General features: G+C 40.1%; 1 protein-coding gene across 1 annotated transcript in view; it reads right to left on the minus strand.

Annotated features, from left to right (window-relative positions):
- The window catches only part of NXPH2 (neurexophilin 2), a 110265-nt gene that overhangs the window by 62833 nt on the left and 31372 nt on the right, over positions 1-16060 (minus strand). The gene's annotated exons all lie outside the window — the stretch shown is intronic.

The following is a 16060-nucleotide window of genomic DNA, read 5'->3' on the forward strand; positions in this document are numbered from 1 at the left end:
GCAATTTGGCCCATGAAAAGTCCTAGAGGTCCTAAAGAAGAGGAGGAGGTTGGAAAGCTCCCTAGGTGACCTGTCATATATGTGGCTGGAGGAGAGTATGATGTATATAACTGGACCTTTTAAAAGGCATCCGCTTGGTTAGGTAAAGGAGAAAAAGTTGAAAAATTAACTCTGTTAAACTGTAAGGGCAGGAACTCCTTTTAGGAGAAGGTCTCCTCTAAAGTTCTGTCAATGACAGACCTGAGGATATGGACTTTTTTCTAATGCGGGGAGATCCGCAGGTATGCTGGCCCAGCTTTTGGAGACCTACACCTCAAAGCTTCACTACACAGGCCCTGCCTTTCCCGTCTTGTCACATTGCCTTCATGAGCCTGTGCTGTGATCCCTTTGACCTGTCTTTCTGAGTCCAGGGTCTTCTAAATGTTCCTTCTGCTGGTATTCTGGTTTTAGTTTGTGCCCTCAATATTTTATTTGAGTCCTAATAACTGGCTCTTCAAAATTCTGAATAATGTGGCCCTTCCTAGTTCCACTGCTTATTCTTTTTATTCCACTTTTAGAGGTTTGCTCACTGTCAGTCATTATATACATCATGGCATATTTGACATAAAGCCAAAACATCCATATTAAATGGAAAAAACCCAAAGCAAATCACAAATATTTGGTATCGTGCAAAACAGACTTTCAAGCAATTGACTACATTTTCTCCTTTTCAAAATGCAGCTTCTGTGTTCTTAAATCATCTCTTGTCCTGTTTAAAATGCACAAATCCTTCAAATACCTTGCATGACTTGTTTCTTTTCTTTTTTTTTTTAAGAATTTGAGAAAAGTGAATTTATTGAAGTAAGCTGTGTTGTATGCTCTAAAAATTGTTTCACATTCCCTGTATCAACATGGCCTATAATGAAATGAAGTTAAAATTCCCTTAAAGATGATTTTTCTACTGAAAAATTTCTATGAGAATGTTTAGTATGAGAGGTCCAGTGATAAGTGTATTTAAAGAAATCAAGCAAACAGAAGGCCATTTTGTTAACTGAGGGTAGCTTAGAAAGAAAGAATGGAAACTTATAAAGATTTAGAGAGAATATCTGACTTAAAACAAGGGTTGAAGACATATTTAGATACCAAGAGGGAAACCATTTATCAAGTCTGTAGGTGACTCCAAGCTAGAAGAGATTATTAATATGTTAGATTACAGAATCAAGAATCAAAAAGATCTTGAAAAGCAAAAAAAAAAAAAAGAATATGAAATTAATGGAGAGAAATGTGAAATCTTACACTAACTTGGAAAATATTTCTGTGGAAATCGTTATTTCATGTGAAAAAAAAATATCTGTATGGTTAGTTGTCCTCTAGCCGCACTTACACAGGGGATATAACTTCTAAGAAAACTCTCCCAACTTTTGGCTACATTATAGAAGCAGATCATATGGAGTGATCGAAGGAGGTTACTGTACCCATGGGTCTCAGATCACACCTTGATATTTATACTTGGTTCCAAAAGGGACATTAAGTAATGAGCTGTCTCCAGAAGAGGGTGACCAGGATCTGGAAGTTTCCAGAACATAGAGTCACGGGTAGTAGAGGGATTTGCAGTTATATAACAGGAAGCAAGAGGATTTTAGACAATCAGAATGCTGTTTGTAAATATTAAAAGAAATGTCAAAAAAAGGAGGAGACACTTTGGGTAGTTTTAAAGGGTAGGTCTAGAAGAATGCACGGAAGTTACTGAGAAGCAAAACTCAGTTTGGAGATATTCGATTTAATAAACGCTTAACTACCTATTATGTTCTGAGTATTGGGAATACAAAGATCAATAGGACTCAATCTCTGTTCTCAACTTTATATTTTAGAAGGGGGGCAGAGGTCTGAGCACCCAATTTCAATGTGTGTGGGGCTGTTTCTCCCCACCAACAAGCAATGCTCTGGTACCAGCTGGGTGTCTTACAATTTAACTTGAATCTGACAGTATTGTGGAATTATATAAAACTTCTGGGCATGAGAGACTCCATTTTGAGAAAAGCTCCATTTCTTTTCTAAAATAAATGGCTAATGAACTTGTGAACTGGGCAAAAAGACCTTGGACTGGGCCAGAAGCAGTATTTTACAAACAATTGTTTATAAAATCAACAGGACGATGGACATTTTGGTCCTAAAGACTGTGGGTTGTGGACTTTTTAAAGACATAATAGCTAAATTAATTAATGTACACGGAGTAGTTCCATTTGTTAACACCAATAGGATAGTTGATCAATGTGTAACCAAAAGCAGCTTTGCCTGTTAGTACCAGTTGATAATGTTTTTTCCTCTTTTATTCAAGTCATTAATCATTCCCCTTCCTTTTTCTTTTACATAAAACCCCTTGCTTTTACCCTGTAGGCAGGACACTTCTGGTTACTGCTGGAATCTGTGCTCCCTGAATTACAATTTGAAGACCCCAAATAAATGCCTTTGTTCTTTTTCAGTTTTGCCTCCTTTATGGGTTGACACTATCTATCCAGAGATAGCATCACTCCCACAGATTAAAGGGTCAGTCCAATAAGATGGCCCCCTCTCCCCAGTGCCAGGTGCAAGTCCAGGGCATGGTCTGTGCTTCTGACCAACTGCAGATTGGTGGTTCCAATGACCTTTTTTGAGATCAATTGATTTGCTAGAATGGCTCACAGAACTCAGAGAAACATTTTACTTACTAGATCACTGGTTTATTATAAAAGAATATAACTCAGGAATGGTCAGAATGAAGAGTTACATAGGGAAAGGTATGATGAAGAGGTATAGAGCTTCCATGCCCTCTCCAAGCATGCCACTCTCCCCAAATCTCTATATGCTCACCCAACCTGGAAGTTCTCTGAATCTCTTCCTTTTGGGTTTTTATGGAGGCTTCATTACATAGGCATGATTCACTAAATCACTGGCCTCTGGTGACTGGTTCAATCTCTAGTTCCTCTCTACTCTCTAGAGGTCAGGGGCAGGGGACTGAAATTTCTAACCCTCTAATCACAGGGCTGGTTCCCCCGGCAACAAGCCCCCATTCTGAGGTGTTATACAAAAGCCACCTCATTACCATAAACCCAGTTGTGGTGCAAAGGGGTTTGTTATGAGCAGTGAGACACCCATTATTCCTGTATGGCTCTGAAGTGATTTTTGGAACTGAGGACAAGAGATCAAATAGTATAACAAAAGATGCTCCCACTGCTTTTATTGTTCAAGAACCTTTAAGAGTTTGGGGTGCTGTGAGTCAAGAACCAAATGATATGTATGAGATACATATTTTGGTTATCTGAATGACCAAATTGCATACTCCTTATAACTCACAATATCACCAGGAGGCAACGAGATAAACAAAGTAACTATTCAATGTCAATAGTGGCAGAGAGGAAGAAATGTCCAAGTTAGGGAAAGCTTTATGGACACGATTGTGTTCTTAAAGTGAAGTGTGCTTGTAAAAAAGAATATGTAATAGAGGGAGGGAATGCCAGTTAGAAATGTGGCAGTAAAAAGCCAGAGGGTTGGGACGCCCAGGTGGCTCAACAGTTGAGCGTCTGCCTTGGGCTCAGGGCGTGACCCTGGAGTCCCGGATGGAGTCCCACATCGGGCTCCCTGCAGGGAGCCTGCTTCTCCCTCTGCCTCTGTCTCCGCCTCTCTCTGTGTGTCTCTCATGAATAAATAAATAAAATCTTAAAAAAAAATAAAATAAAAGCCAGAGGGAAATGCCAGAAGTGGTGGGAGATTTGGACATGGAAGAATGAAGAGGCCCTAGCGCTGATGGGGGTGGGTAGGGGAGGTGAAGGAGAAGTACACCCAGGATGATTCTGGAGATTTGTATTTGGATGCTTGGATGGCTGACGGTACCATGAAGAGAGGCAATATGGTGAGGAGGGGATGTTCAGGGACAAGAAGAGAAAACAGGGAATTCGATGTTGGATAAATGGAGCTTGTGGTGGCTCAGAGGCATCTTGATAAAAATGTAGAATCAAGAGATGAAAATCGGAAAAGGGGTCAAGGTCAGAGGTGTAGATCTAGGAATCCTCAGTTAATAAGTGGTAATCAGTCTTGATAGAGGGTGGTATTATCTGGAATTTGATGGAAAAGATTTTACTAAGTGAAAAGGCCAAGAATAAAATCTTGAAGAAGTCAGTAGTTTGAGGTCAGGTGGAAAGGAGTTTGTGGCAGGCAAGAAGCTGTGCTTAAACATAAATACGGTGCTATCCTGAAAAATCCATGGTATTAGATGCCTGAACTTGGAGATGTTGGTTTTTATTGACCTAAAAGGTCATAAATTTCCTATGTACTATGCATACCAAAAAAGCTGATGGTTGAGACTGATTTTTGTAGGAGGTTTTAGAGTTAGGATCCCATGGTGGTATCCTTGTTTCTTACTTTCCCATGCCACCAATCCCCACAGTTTACTACAAATTTCAGAGCCAATCTGTCTCTGGAATGTCTCAGCCTTCCTGGGACTTGTCTCTCAAGTTAAGAGCAATGTGTTGGAATTAGTGACAACTGGATGCCCCCTCTAGCCCTTGAAATTGCTGGTATCCTAATCAGTATCTGTAAAATACACAACTTTCAGGCACCTAATAAGGAGAGTGCTTCTCTGAATCATTATGTAGCGTGTCAACCTCTGAAGACATTTCCAGTCTAATTTGTAGTTAATAATCCAACGATTGACACAAGGAGCTATTCTACTATCTGGTTAAAGTGAACATCTTCATTCTCATCTGTAGACACAGTCCAGTGTAGTAGAAAGAAAGCAAAGTTTGGAGTATGTTTTGGATTCCAAACCCACTTTATCACTTTCTAAAACTTATTTTCTCGGGCAGCCCGGGTGGCTCAGTGGTTTAGCACCACCTTCAGCCCAGGCAGGGCTTGATCCTGGGGTCCTGGGATCAAGTCCCACATCAGGCTCCCTGCATGGGGCCTGCTTCTCCCTCTGCCTGTCTTGCCTCTCTCTCTCTCTCTCTCTGTGTCTCTCATGAATAAACCAATAAAATCTTAAAAAAAAAAAAAACTTATTTTCTGCCTCTCTCATGAATAAATAAATAAAATCTTAAAAAAAACTTATTTTCTTTATCTGTAAAATGGTAATAATATGGGGCTTATGGGGTTGTTCTTATAATTAAATAAAATGAAGAAAAAAGATATGGAATAGTGCATGACACTTAATGGACTCACCCCCAAATGGTAATCACTATTCCTAATTTTATTTTGGAAAACATATTTTTGTCTTCCTTCATTGTGTGCAAAAATCTTTATCTAATCTTTAGAGATATACCTATTACCTCAGTCTACAAGGATAAAAGACTTTAAAGAAAAAAAAAACACTGTGGTTATTCAAAGGATTTTCATGGCACTGATAAATGGGTCTTTTGTTCAATATAGATTTCCTCGATCACTTCAGTGCTCATTATAGAAGCACCTCTGTTCTATTCTCTTTTACAGTTTTGTTCCTACAACAAAAGAAATCAAAGTACCCAAGTTCGATGCAATGCAGTGCAATCCTAATCTAACTTCACTGAAACAAAGAGTCAGAACAGAGGGAACTGTCTGAATTTGCTCCCCTTGCTCTGCCTGGTTAGTGCTGCTTGTGGGAAATGTGTTATCACACATGCCACATGTGCTGCAGCATCAAAGGGCCAGAATCAGGTGAACTGGGAATTTTGTCTCTCATCAGCTTCTTCGGGGATGGAACACACCTATAATACCATCCTCAAAGATCTTAGCGGCCTGCAACCTACACTACCAGGACAAGGAAGCCAGAAAGTCCTCAAAAACATCTAGGCTTCAAAAATTAACAAAATCTTGGGAAACATGGTCTAAATTTTTAAGAGGAAAAATTTCTCTAAACAATAAAGTTTACAGTGGATATAGGATGGTGAATAAGTTAGCAATTATTGCTTCCATGGGCAATGTTTTATTGCCCAAGGAGCAGAAACTACAAAGCACTGTGTAGGCATACCTCATTTTATTGCATTTTGCAGATATTGTCTTTTTTTTTTTTTTAAACAAATTGAAGATCTGTGGCACCTTGCACCAAACAAATCTATTGATGCCATTTTTCTGACAGCATTTGCTCATGTTGTATCTGTGTCACATTTTGGTAGTTCTTGCAATACCTCAAACTTTTTCATTATTATTGTATTTGTTATGGTGATCTGTGATCAGTGATCTTGGGTGTTGCCATAGTAATTGGTTATGAGGCATCATCAACCATACCCACATAAGACAGGAAACTTAATCTAGAAATTTTATGTGTGTTTTGACTGTTCCACAAACCAGTCATTCCCCTTTCTCTCTCTTTCCTTTTGGGCCTCCCTACTCCCTGAGCCACAATAATATGGAAATTAGGCCAGTCAATAACCATACAATGGTCTTTAAGTGTTCAAGTGAAAGGAAGAGTCACAGGCTTCTCATTTTAAATCAAAAGCTAGAAATGATGAAGCTCAGTGAGGAAGGCATGGTTGAAAACCGAAGACAGGCTGAAAGTGAGACCTCTTGTGCAAAACAGTCAAATTGCAAAAGAGAAGTTCTTGAAGGAAATTAAAAGTGTTATTCCAGTTAACGCAGAAATGATAATAAAGGGAAACAACCTTATTACAGAAATGGAGGTTCCCTTGGTTTGGACAGAAGATCAAACCAACCACAATATTCCCTTAAAAAAAGCTTAATCCACAGCAAGGTCCTAACTCTCCTCATTTCTATGAAGGCTAAGAGAGGTAAAGAAGCTGCAGAAGACTAGTTTGAAGCTAGCAGAGTTTGGATCATCAGGTTTAAGGAAAGAAACCATTTCCATAATATAAAAGGAGAAGGTGAAGCAGAAAGTGCTGATGTAGAAGCTGCAGTACATTATCCAGAAGATCTAGCTAAGATAATGAATGAAGGTGGCTACACTAAACAACAGATTTTCAATTTAGTCATAACAGCTTTCTTTTTTTTTTAAATATTTTCTTTATTTATTCATGGAAGACACAGAGAGAGGCAGAGACACAGGCTGAGAGAGAAGCAGGCTCCATGCAGGGACCCCAACGCGGAACTCGATCCCAGTACTCCAGGATCATACCCTCAGCCCAAGGCAGATGCTCAACCACTGAGCCACCCAGGTGTCCCAGTCATAACAGCTTTCTATTGAAAGATACCAACCCAGACTTTCATAGCTTAAAAGGAGAAGTCAATGCTTGGCTTGTAAGCTTCAAAGAATAGGCTGACTCTCTTGTTAGGGGTGAATGCAGCTGGGTGACTTTAAGTCAATGCTCTTAAATTTTTTTTTAAATTTTTATTTATTTATGATAGTCACAGAGAGAGAGAGAGAGAGGCAGAGACATAGGCAGAGGGAGAAGCAGGCTCCATGCACCGGGAGCCTGATGTGGGATTCGATCCGGGGTCTCCAGGATCGCGCCCTGGGCCAAAGGCAGGCGCCAAACCGCTGCGCCACCCAGGGATCCCAAGTCAATGCTCTTGACTTTGACTTTTAGTCAAAACCAAAGCTTATGTACCATTCTAAAAACTCCGGGACCTTTACAAATTATGTCAAATCTACTCTGCTTGTAGTCTATAAATGGAACAACAAAGCCTGGATAACAGCACATTTGTTTACAACATGGCTTACTGAATATTGTAAGCCCATTGTTGAGAGACCTACCACTCAGGAAAAAATACTCCTTTCAAAATATTACTGCTCAGTGACAATGCACCTGGTGACTCAAGCACTCTGAAGGAGATGGGACAATGAGGTTAAGATTGTTTTCATGTCTGTTAACATGACATCCATTCTGGAACCCACTGATCAGGGAGTAATTTTGACTTTCAATTCTTATTATTTAAAAACTATATTTTGCAGAGCTATGGCTACCATAGGTAATGATTCCTCTGATGGATCTGGACAAAGTTAACTGAAAACCTTCTGAAAAGGATTCACCTTCCCTTATGCCATGAAGAACATTCATGATTCTTGGGAAGAGGTAAAAATATCAGCATCCAAGGGTTTGGAAAACGTTCATTCCAACCCTCCTGGATGACTTTGAGGGGTTCAAGACTTCAGTGGAAGAAGTGACTGCAGATGGGGTGGAAACAGCAAGAGAACTAAAATTAGAAGTAGAGCCTAAAGATGTGACTGAGTTGCTGCGATCTCATGAGAAAAACTTTCACGGATGAGGGATTGCTTCTTATGGATATGCAAAGAAAGTGGTTTCTTGAGATGGAATCTATTCCTGGTAAAGATGCTGTGAAGGTTGTTGAAATGACAACAAAGGATTTAGAATATTACATAAACTGAGTTGATAAAACAGTGCCAGGGTTTCAGAAGATTGACTCCAATTTTAAAAGAAGTTCTATTGTGGGTGAAATGCTATCAAACAGTGTCACATGCTACAGAGAAATTGTTCATGAAAGAAAGAGTCAATCAATGTGGCAAACTTCTCTGTTGTCTTATTTTAAGAAATTGCCACAACCGTTCCAACTTTCAGCAACCACCTCCCTATCAGTGAGCAGCCATCAACATCTTGCTGAAAGTTCAGATGATGGTTGGCATTTTTTACCAATAAAGTATTGTTTAGTTAAGGTGTGTACATTTTTTAAAACATAATGCTAGTGCACAATCAACAGACCACAGTCTAGTGTAAACATAACTTTTTTTTTTTTTTTTTTTTTAAGATTTTAGAGTCATTTCTACCCCAATGTGGGGCTTGAACTCAACAAGAATTGCAAGCTCCACTGACTGAGCCAGCCAGGTGCTCCTACACACAGATACTGGAAAACTAACGAACCATTTGACTCACTTTAATATGATACTTGCTTTACTGCAGTGGTCTGGAACCAAACCGGATCTCCCAGGTATGTCTATGTCAATGATAAAAACAAAATAGCAACAATAATAAGCATAACCACAACCACCATCATAATAATGCGCTTCCATTTATGCAACAAGTAATCATCGAATGCCATCTTAGGTTCCAGATTTGATTGCCATACTGGGAGGCACTGGAGAGAGGAGGAGGGCCACCACCCCTGGGTAAATGAAATTAGTAGACATAAACAAACATTCACAATATTTGCCACCAAAATTTTACACACACACACACACATTCAGAAGAGGGAGAAATAAATATTGACTCTGATGATCAGAAAAGGCTTCATATGGTAAACAGCAATGAAATGTGGTGAGGAGCTACCGTGGAAACAGAATATGGAAAGAGCTCAGGTATGCAAGACACAAAGGAGGAAGGGAGTGGCCGAGGGAGGAAAGGGGACAAAGTCCCAAGTGCCTGCCACCCCCAGTGGGGTCATATTAGGGAAGGCCAGAGGAATATGGTGGGAGCAGGTTACAGAGGGACATGAAAACCAAGGTTGAAGAATTGTGATTTTCCCTCTGCAGTTTAGCTGATGAAAAGCCATCTGCTCTCAAGTAGGGAAATGACATATGATCAAAGATGCAGTGCAAGATTAACCTAGCAGTAGTGAATCTGCCTCAGGAATGAGGCAGGAACTGTACATATGCATAAAGAAACAAAAAATATTATAAATAAAATATTATGTATGTGTGTGTGTGTGTATATATATATATATATATATATATACATATATAAAATGGCACTGTATGGAATAGATTAGATTGGGAAGACTGAAAAAAAACACAAGCAAGGAGAACAGATAGGAAGCAGATGGGAAGATGTAGCTCTTGACCCTAGAATTATTTGGATATGTACACTCCGAGTTGCTTTTGTAACAGCTGTGGCAATCTTTCCCTAACACATCCATATCTACTCACTAAAATCCTCTTTTGCTGAATGGTACAAATTTGCACACTGGTATTCTCAATCCACAGAAAGGGGCCATGCGAACTGGCCCATACTGGGCTCAAGTCCATGCTCAGTTCTTCACCTTAGGGCCCTGATGGCACGAAAGACCTGACCAGCTGGAGATCACGACTGCAATCCGCAGTAGAAAAGGGAAGGACAAGTCAGGAGTAGGCTTCAGTATCTAGGTCCTGGTTAGCTTAAGGAAGAGAGCATCTTAGAACCACAGACGTCTTTGACAAAAATCTGTCCTCTGGAAAAGAGTTAAGAGCATGAGGTAAAATATTATTTTTCAACTTTCTGGCGACAGGTACTCTGGTGCTCTGTTTTCTCTCTTAATCAACATGCCACATAGGTATCCGATTGTTTTTGAACTTTGCTTGTTTGCTTGCACACCTTTTCAGAAGATTATCAAAGTGTGATGAGGGGTTCTAGTCATCCTGAAATGAATCAGCAAATTAAATTAATTTTATCTCGGGTATATTGCTTTAGTCCAATTAAGTTACTAAGCCAATCACATCAGAATAAATCAACCATACTGTTACATAATTCTTTTTAATAAACAGAGTTATAATTATATGAAGGCAATTCTGAGGATACCATATGCTACAAAGCAGGGAACCTAATTTATTTCCTTGATTCGGAGAGACAAACTCACTCATGTGTAATAACTTTTATCATCCAAAATTTTAATTCTTATTGCATTATAAAGTTTAGAGTCTCTTGCTTGCTTTATAGATCACAGTAAGAATTAGTTCACAATGGGGCTTATGGGGGAAAGAGATGCTTTGCCACAGATCTGAAATGATGAGCATGAAGCCATGCTGCAAATTCGCTAAAGCAGTGTCAGAAACAAGTGCTGGTGTCCTGTCCTTTCGAACAGCCAAGATAAGGAGAGATGTGAGTGGGGGTTGGGTGGGGAAAAAATACGTCTTGAAATAGATCCTTAGAGTGAAGAGCCACGTTGGGACAATCCCCTTGCTTCCCACTTCCCCCTCCACATTTTCCTGGCAAGTAATAAGCGTCATATCAACTCCTGGTGAAAAAGACTTATTTTAAAATATAACAAAACAGAAATCCACTTAACAGATCTGAGAACAGGAATGAAAACACCTTTGTTTGACAACTTGGCCTGATTCTCCGTGAAGGCTGTTGACGGTTCAGCTTTGTTGTGGATGGGAACGCGTGAAGCTTGCACGGGGAATCGGTCCATGGTAGCATGATGTTCAGAGACGGTTACCGTCTCCAGCCAAGATAAAGTTGGCAGAGCTGCAGACACCATCGGCCCAAGGGATGGATGGCCTGCACAGCCGTGCACACATTCATTCATGCAGCTACTCAGACAGGCATGAGCACTGGAGAGCTCAGAAATAATGAAATGCGAGGTCAGGGTCCCTGAGAGCTACCTTTGCTTACCTTCTCTTTGAAGTGGTTTTTGAGAATGCTAGAAAAATGAGAAACCATCCCCCCACTTTTTGGGTTCATAATTTTCACTATCGAAGTTCTGAAATTGTATGATCCAAATCCCAGTGGCTTCTGGAAGAGATAAACGAACAACCTAATTTCTCAATTGAGGATGGCACCTCTTGTCATTTAACTAATTCTGCTATGTGCAGAAGTTGTACCACTCAGAATTTACTTGGAGTCCTGAAATGAAAGAACCTAGACACAAATATCTTAATTTAACAAGAAAAAATCTAGGCTAAAGCAATGAAAGTAGCAAAAATTGATGTGAAAGCAAGGTATTTAGTGTATTATGTACTTTCTGTAGTGGTTACATCTAATTCCATTCTGGATTGCTACTAGAAATGTTTGGATATCAAGTATATTTACTTCCGTTTCCTTCCAGCTCTTATATAATTACCTAGATGCAGAACAGAGAGAAGCAGAGGATCCCCAAAGCAGAAGAAAGCCCTGTATTGCACTCGATTTGAGCATTAAAGGGTAGAATGTTACCATGGTAAAATGCACTATTGCTAATTCATGGTTACACGTTCCACAGAAGCTAGCATATTGCTCTCTATTTATGAGCCTGAAAAGTCAATCCCATGCCATCATTAGCCTCTAATTCCAGCCAACTGTCAGCATTCCAAATGAAAGAGAGCAACACAAAATTTGGCTCAAATCGAACCGGTTCATTACTAAGGTATTAATCCCAGGAATAATGAGTCTTGGGCTCAGAATTCAGATTGTTTTATTTATCCTCCACAATTTCAGAGCTGGGTGTCTCACAGCCTCGCAGATGTGAGATGCCTCTGAGCTAACATTTGAATCCATCTTCAAGTGCTCCTCTGGGAAGGGGGACTGGAGCCCTGAAGAAGTGAATTTTTTCTGGAACTTACATAGATTAAAATACTGAGGAATGCTAGGATAAAATGAGTGCTTTCTAATAGAGCACAGTGGAAAAAAAAAAAAAACAGTGGATGATGATAATGAAGAGATGAATTTGGACCTTATGGGAAAGTATCAATATGTTTTTGACAGGGATTTTTTCGCTAATATTTTTGCTGAATATTCGTTTCAAAAAAATAACAAAACTCTGGTATGGTATTATAGTAGCAGTGTACAGTGACAGATGGTAACTACGCTTGTGGTGAGCTGTACATAGCATAACCTATAGAGTTGTCAAATTACTATGCTGTATACCTGAAATTAGTGTAACATTAAATTTTTAAAATCTCTGGTATTATTATAGAGTCATATAAAATGAGATTAAAGGTTTCTTCCTAAGACTCCCAAAACATCATAAGTGTCTGCTTGACAACAGTGGATGCCACCATGGATGAATGTAACAGGAGTGTGTGTAAGATACCAGAAGGGCACACCAATGAGCAATGCAAATCCCTCACTTGGCTGAAACGGTATCCACTCCCAGCAAGCAAGCACCCCCAACCATGGTTGGGCCCAGAGCAAGTCGGTTTTATTCTATGAACTCAAAGGAAAGGAAATAGTGACTTAATTTAAATCTCAACTCAAGGGATCCCTGGGTGGCGCAGCGGTTTGGCGCCTGCCTTTGGCTCAGGGCGCGATCCTGGAGACCCGGGATCGAATCCCACGTCAGGCTCCTGGTGCATGGAGCCTGCTTCTCTCTCTGCCTGTGTCTCTGCCTCTCTTCTCTCTCTCTGAGTGTGACTATCGTAAATAAATAAATTAAAAAAAAAAAAATCTCAACTCAAGTATTGCAGTGTCCACAAAGTGGTTTTGAAGCTCAGGTTCCAGAGGGATCCAGAAGGTATACAGACTAGCCTGGGACAGAAGGGTCTACATATCAATAGAGAACAGAGATATGGCAGTAATTAAAAGTAACAAATATTGTTTGACCTTGACTGTGGCAGACATTAACAGCAACAATACTTTTATCATGCATTTTCACTTCTGAATCAATGTGTTTTGGTCCATGAGATCATTTCTTGTTTGCAAGACTATTTCTCTGGTAAATGGTAATTCACATTTCAAAGAACTGGACAAAAGAACGCACTCTCAAACAGATTTCAAGAGAGTTATCATAATGTCAAAGTAGTTCTTTTGGTTGCTTGTGACTAAGGCAGTTAGTCTGTACCCAAGTGCAGAGAGAACTGGATTTACACATGCCATGAGGTATCTCTTTGAGGTCATGGTCATCCGGGTAGGATCCACTTCTAGTTGAAAAAGACAAACTAATGTTCATTGACTGATGAACAAATAAGCAAATTGTGGTACATCTACATGATGGAATATTATTCAGTCATCCAAAGGGATGAAGTGCTGATACTTGCTCTAACATGGATGAACCTTGAAAACACTATGCTAGGTGAAAAAAGCCAGTGATAAATGACCAGATGTTATGTGATTCCATTTGTAGAAAATGGCCAGAATGGGCACTCCCTAAAGAAGTAACTTGGGTCGTCTAGGGCTAAAGGAAGTGGGGGATAGAGAGTAACTGCTAATGGGTGTAGGATATCTTTTGGGGTAATTAAAATGTTCTACAACTAGATAATGATGGTTGCACAACTCTGTGAAAATACGAAAAACCACAAAACCATACATTTTTGAAGGTGAAGGTTATGGTCTGTGAATTATAACTTAATGAAACTATTATAAAAATGACTACAGCTAGGGGTGCCTGGGTGGCTCAGTTGGTTGGGCATTTGGCTCTTGATTCTGGCTTAGGTCATGATCTCAGAATTGTGGGATCAAGCCCCACAGCAGGCCGCAAGCTCAGCAGGGAGTCTGCTGGAGTCTCTCTCTCTGCCTCTGACCCTCCCCCTGCTCGTACTAACTAACTAACTAACTAACTAACTAACTAACTAACTAAATAAATAAAATCTTTCTAAAGAAATGACTGAAGTTACCCTGTTATTTTGATTTATTTTTTAAATCATACCTTTATCTTACTCTTTATGACCATTACGAGTAGAGGAGTGGCTTGGCCATAAAAAAAAAAAAAAAAAAAAAAAGAAAACTATGTTTTCAGTAGGCATGATGTTTTGGATCTGCTATGACTATCAGAATACACCGTTTTAAGAATTTTGTCTCTGTATATAAAACATATGACAGCATTTCCCCCCTAACTAGTATAGACAAATAACCTGTGAATTGATGACTGGCTTAATAATGGACTGCCTTTTCTGTCAAAAGAAAAAAAAAGGGAAAAAAATTCAAATAAAAAGAAAGGCTCAAAAAAAAAAAAAAAAAAAAGAAAGGCTCTTTCAGAGGAAAGGAAGAGAGTAATCTACTGTTATCTTTGGCACTGGTCCTAATATTTCACATTCATCTTTAGAGGCCTGTAGAAACAGGTAGCTCTACCGGTGTCCACCACCTCTTAGACTAAGCTTCGCCCTGATTAGCTCAATGTTTTGGCATTGGGTATGTGCCCATCTGATCCTCCCTGCAGTTACTGAGGCCTTCAATATGCTCCTCCCTACCATCATCTTCCCTAGGCCTCCCTCCTTCTGGTGTCCAGACCTCCTTCATCTTTGTAAGCCTCCCATCCTTTATGGACCAGCTTGACCATGCTTCCTAGTTACTCTCTCTCGGACACAATTCTGGTCCTTTCGGTCTGGCATTTCCCACTGTGTGAAGGGAAGAGTTCTTCCTGGCTCTAGCCTCACCGACCGTGTGAGGACCAACAAGCCAGGCTCATTCTTCCCAGGTTGGGTGGGGATCTCTGAACGCAGACTGCTGCTTCCAGAGACTTCCTGCCATCTCCATGTCCCTATACACTGGACAATTAAGTGGTCAGCTGTTCCTCAAGGGTCCAGGACTGTCAGCCATGCAACCTCTAGGGTGCAAATGCAGAAATGTGCATCCCGCTGTCACTCTTCCATGTGTGGTTGGCAAAGCTATGGAAACAGCTGATCAATGCTATGATGCCTCTCCTTTCCCCAGTTTTCACTTACTGTCTTCCTCTATCCTGACTTACACTTGATTTTACCTCCACACTGCTAGCTCTTATTCCTCTCACCCCTAGACCTCCTTTCTCCTTTCATTGTTCCTAGGTGATGTTAACAGCCTCCCTCTCACATGATTTTTGGGGTTAGGTGATTTGGTTTGGAATCTGGTGCCATGGATTTCTTTGTGGCTTTGATATTTACCAGGGCAAGTTACCTCATGAATTCATTCATCCAGTGTTGCAGGGATGCTGGTGAGTGCCTGCTACCATGCTAGGTTCTAGTGACACTGCAGTGTGTCAGGAGGAAGAGGAATGATGAACAATTACTTTGTTTAACCTCACCAGCCTGTTTCCTCCTCTGTGACACAGGAACAAGATGGTTCTATCAATCTCAGAGGACTACTGTGAGGACTGCCAGAAAGTTCTTACTTAGCTTACTGTCTCAGAGTGAGCGCTCATTAAAAGTTAGCTCAGTGTCATCATTTATACTGTTTACAGGTCTGTACTGCATGAGTATCCAGTTGCTGCTCCCAGCACCACCTTCTCATCATGGTCCAATCGCTAGACAAGAATGATAGAACAAACAACAAAAAGGCGGGCAGATGTTATGGTGCCAGCTAGGGAGATTTATTACTAAAACGGATAGAGATAAGCTAGAAATGGAAAATGCCTGCATTTGAGATGTACACACACATGCATGCACACACACATGATAATATACTGTGGAAAATGTATTTATTAGGAGAGGAAGAAGAAATTGCCATATCTAATAATGGAAATTAAACTTCTACTTACTATTCGCTTAGCTTTTAGAAATCAAAGATGGCATGTTATTGCAACCCAAAGATTAAGGGGAGTCTATATCCAAAACAGAGTACCTGGAAAATGGCAGGTTTTTTTT

Source organism: Canis lupus, chromosome 19 (assembly GCF_003254725.2).
Source record: "Canis lupus dingo isolate Sandy chromosome 19, ASM325472v2, whole genome shotgun sequence".
In the NCBI taxonomy this organism is placed as follows: Eukaryota; Metazoa; Chordata; class Mammalia; order Carnivora; family Canidae; genus Canis; species Canis lupus.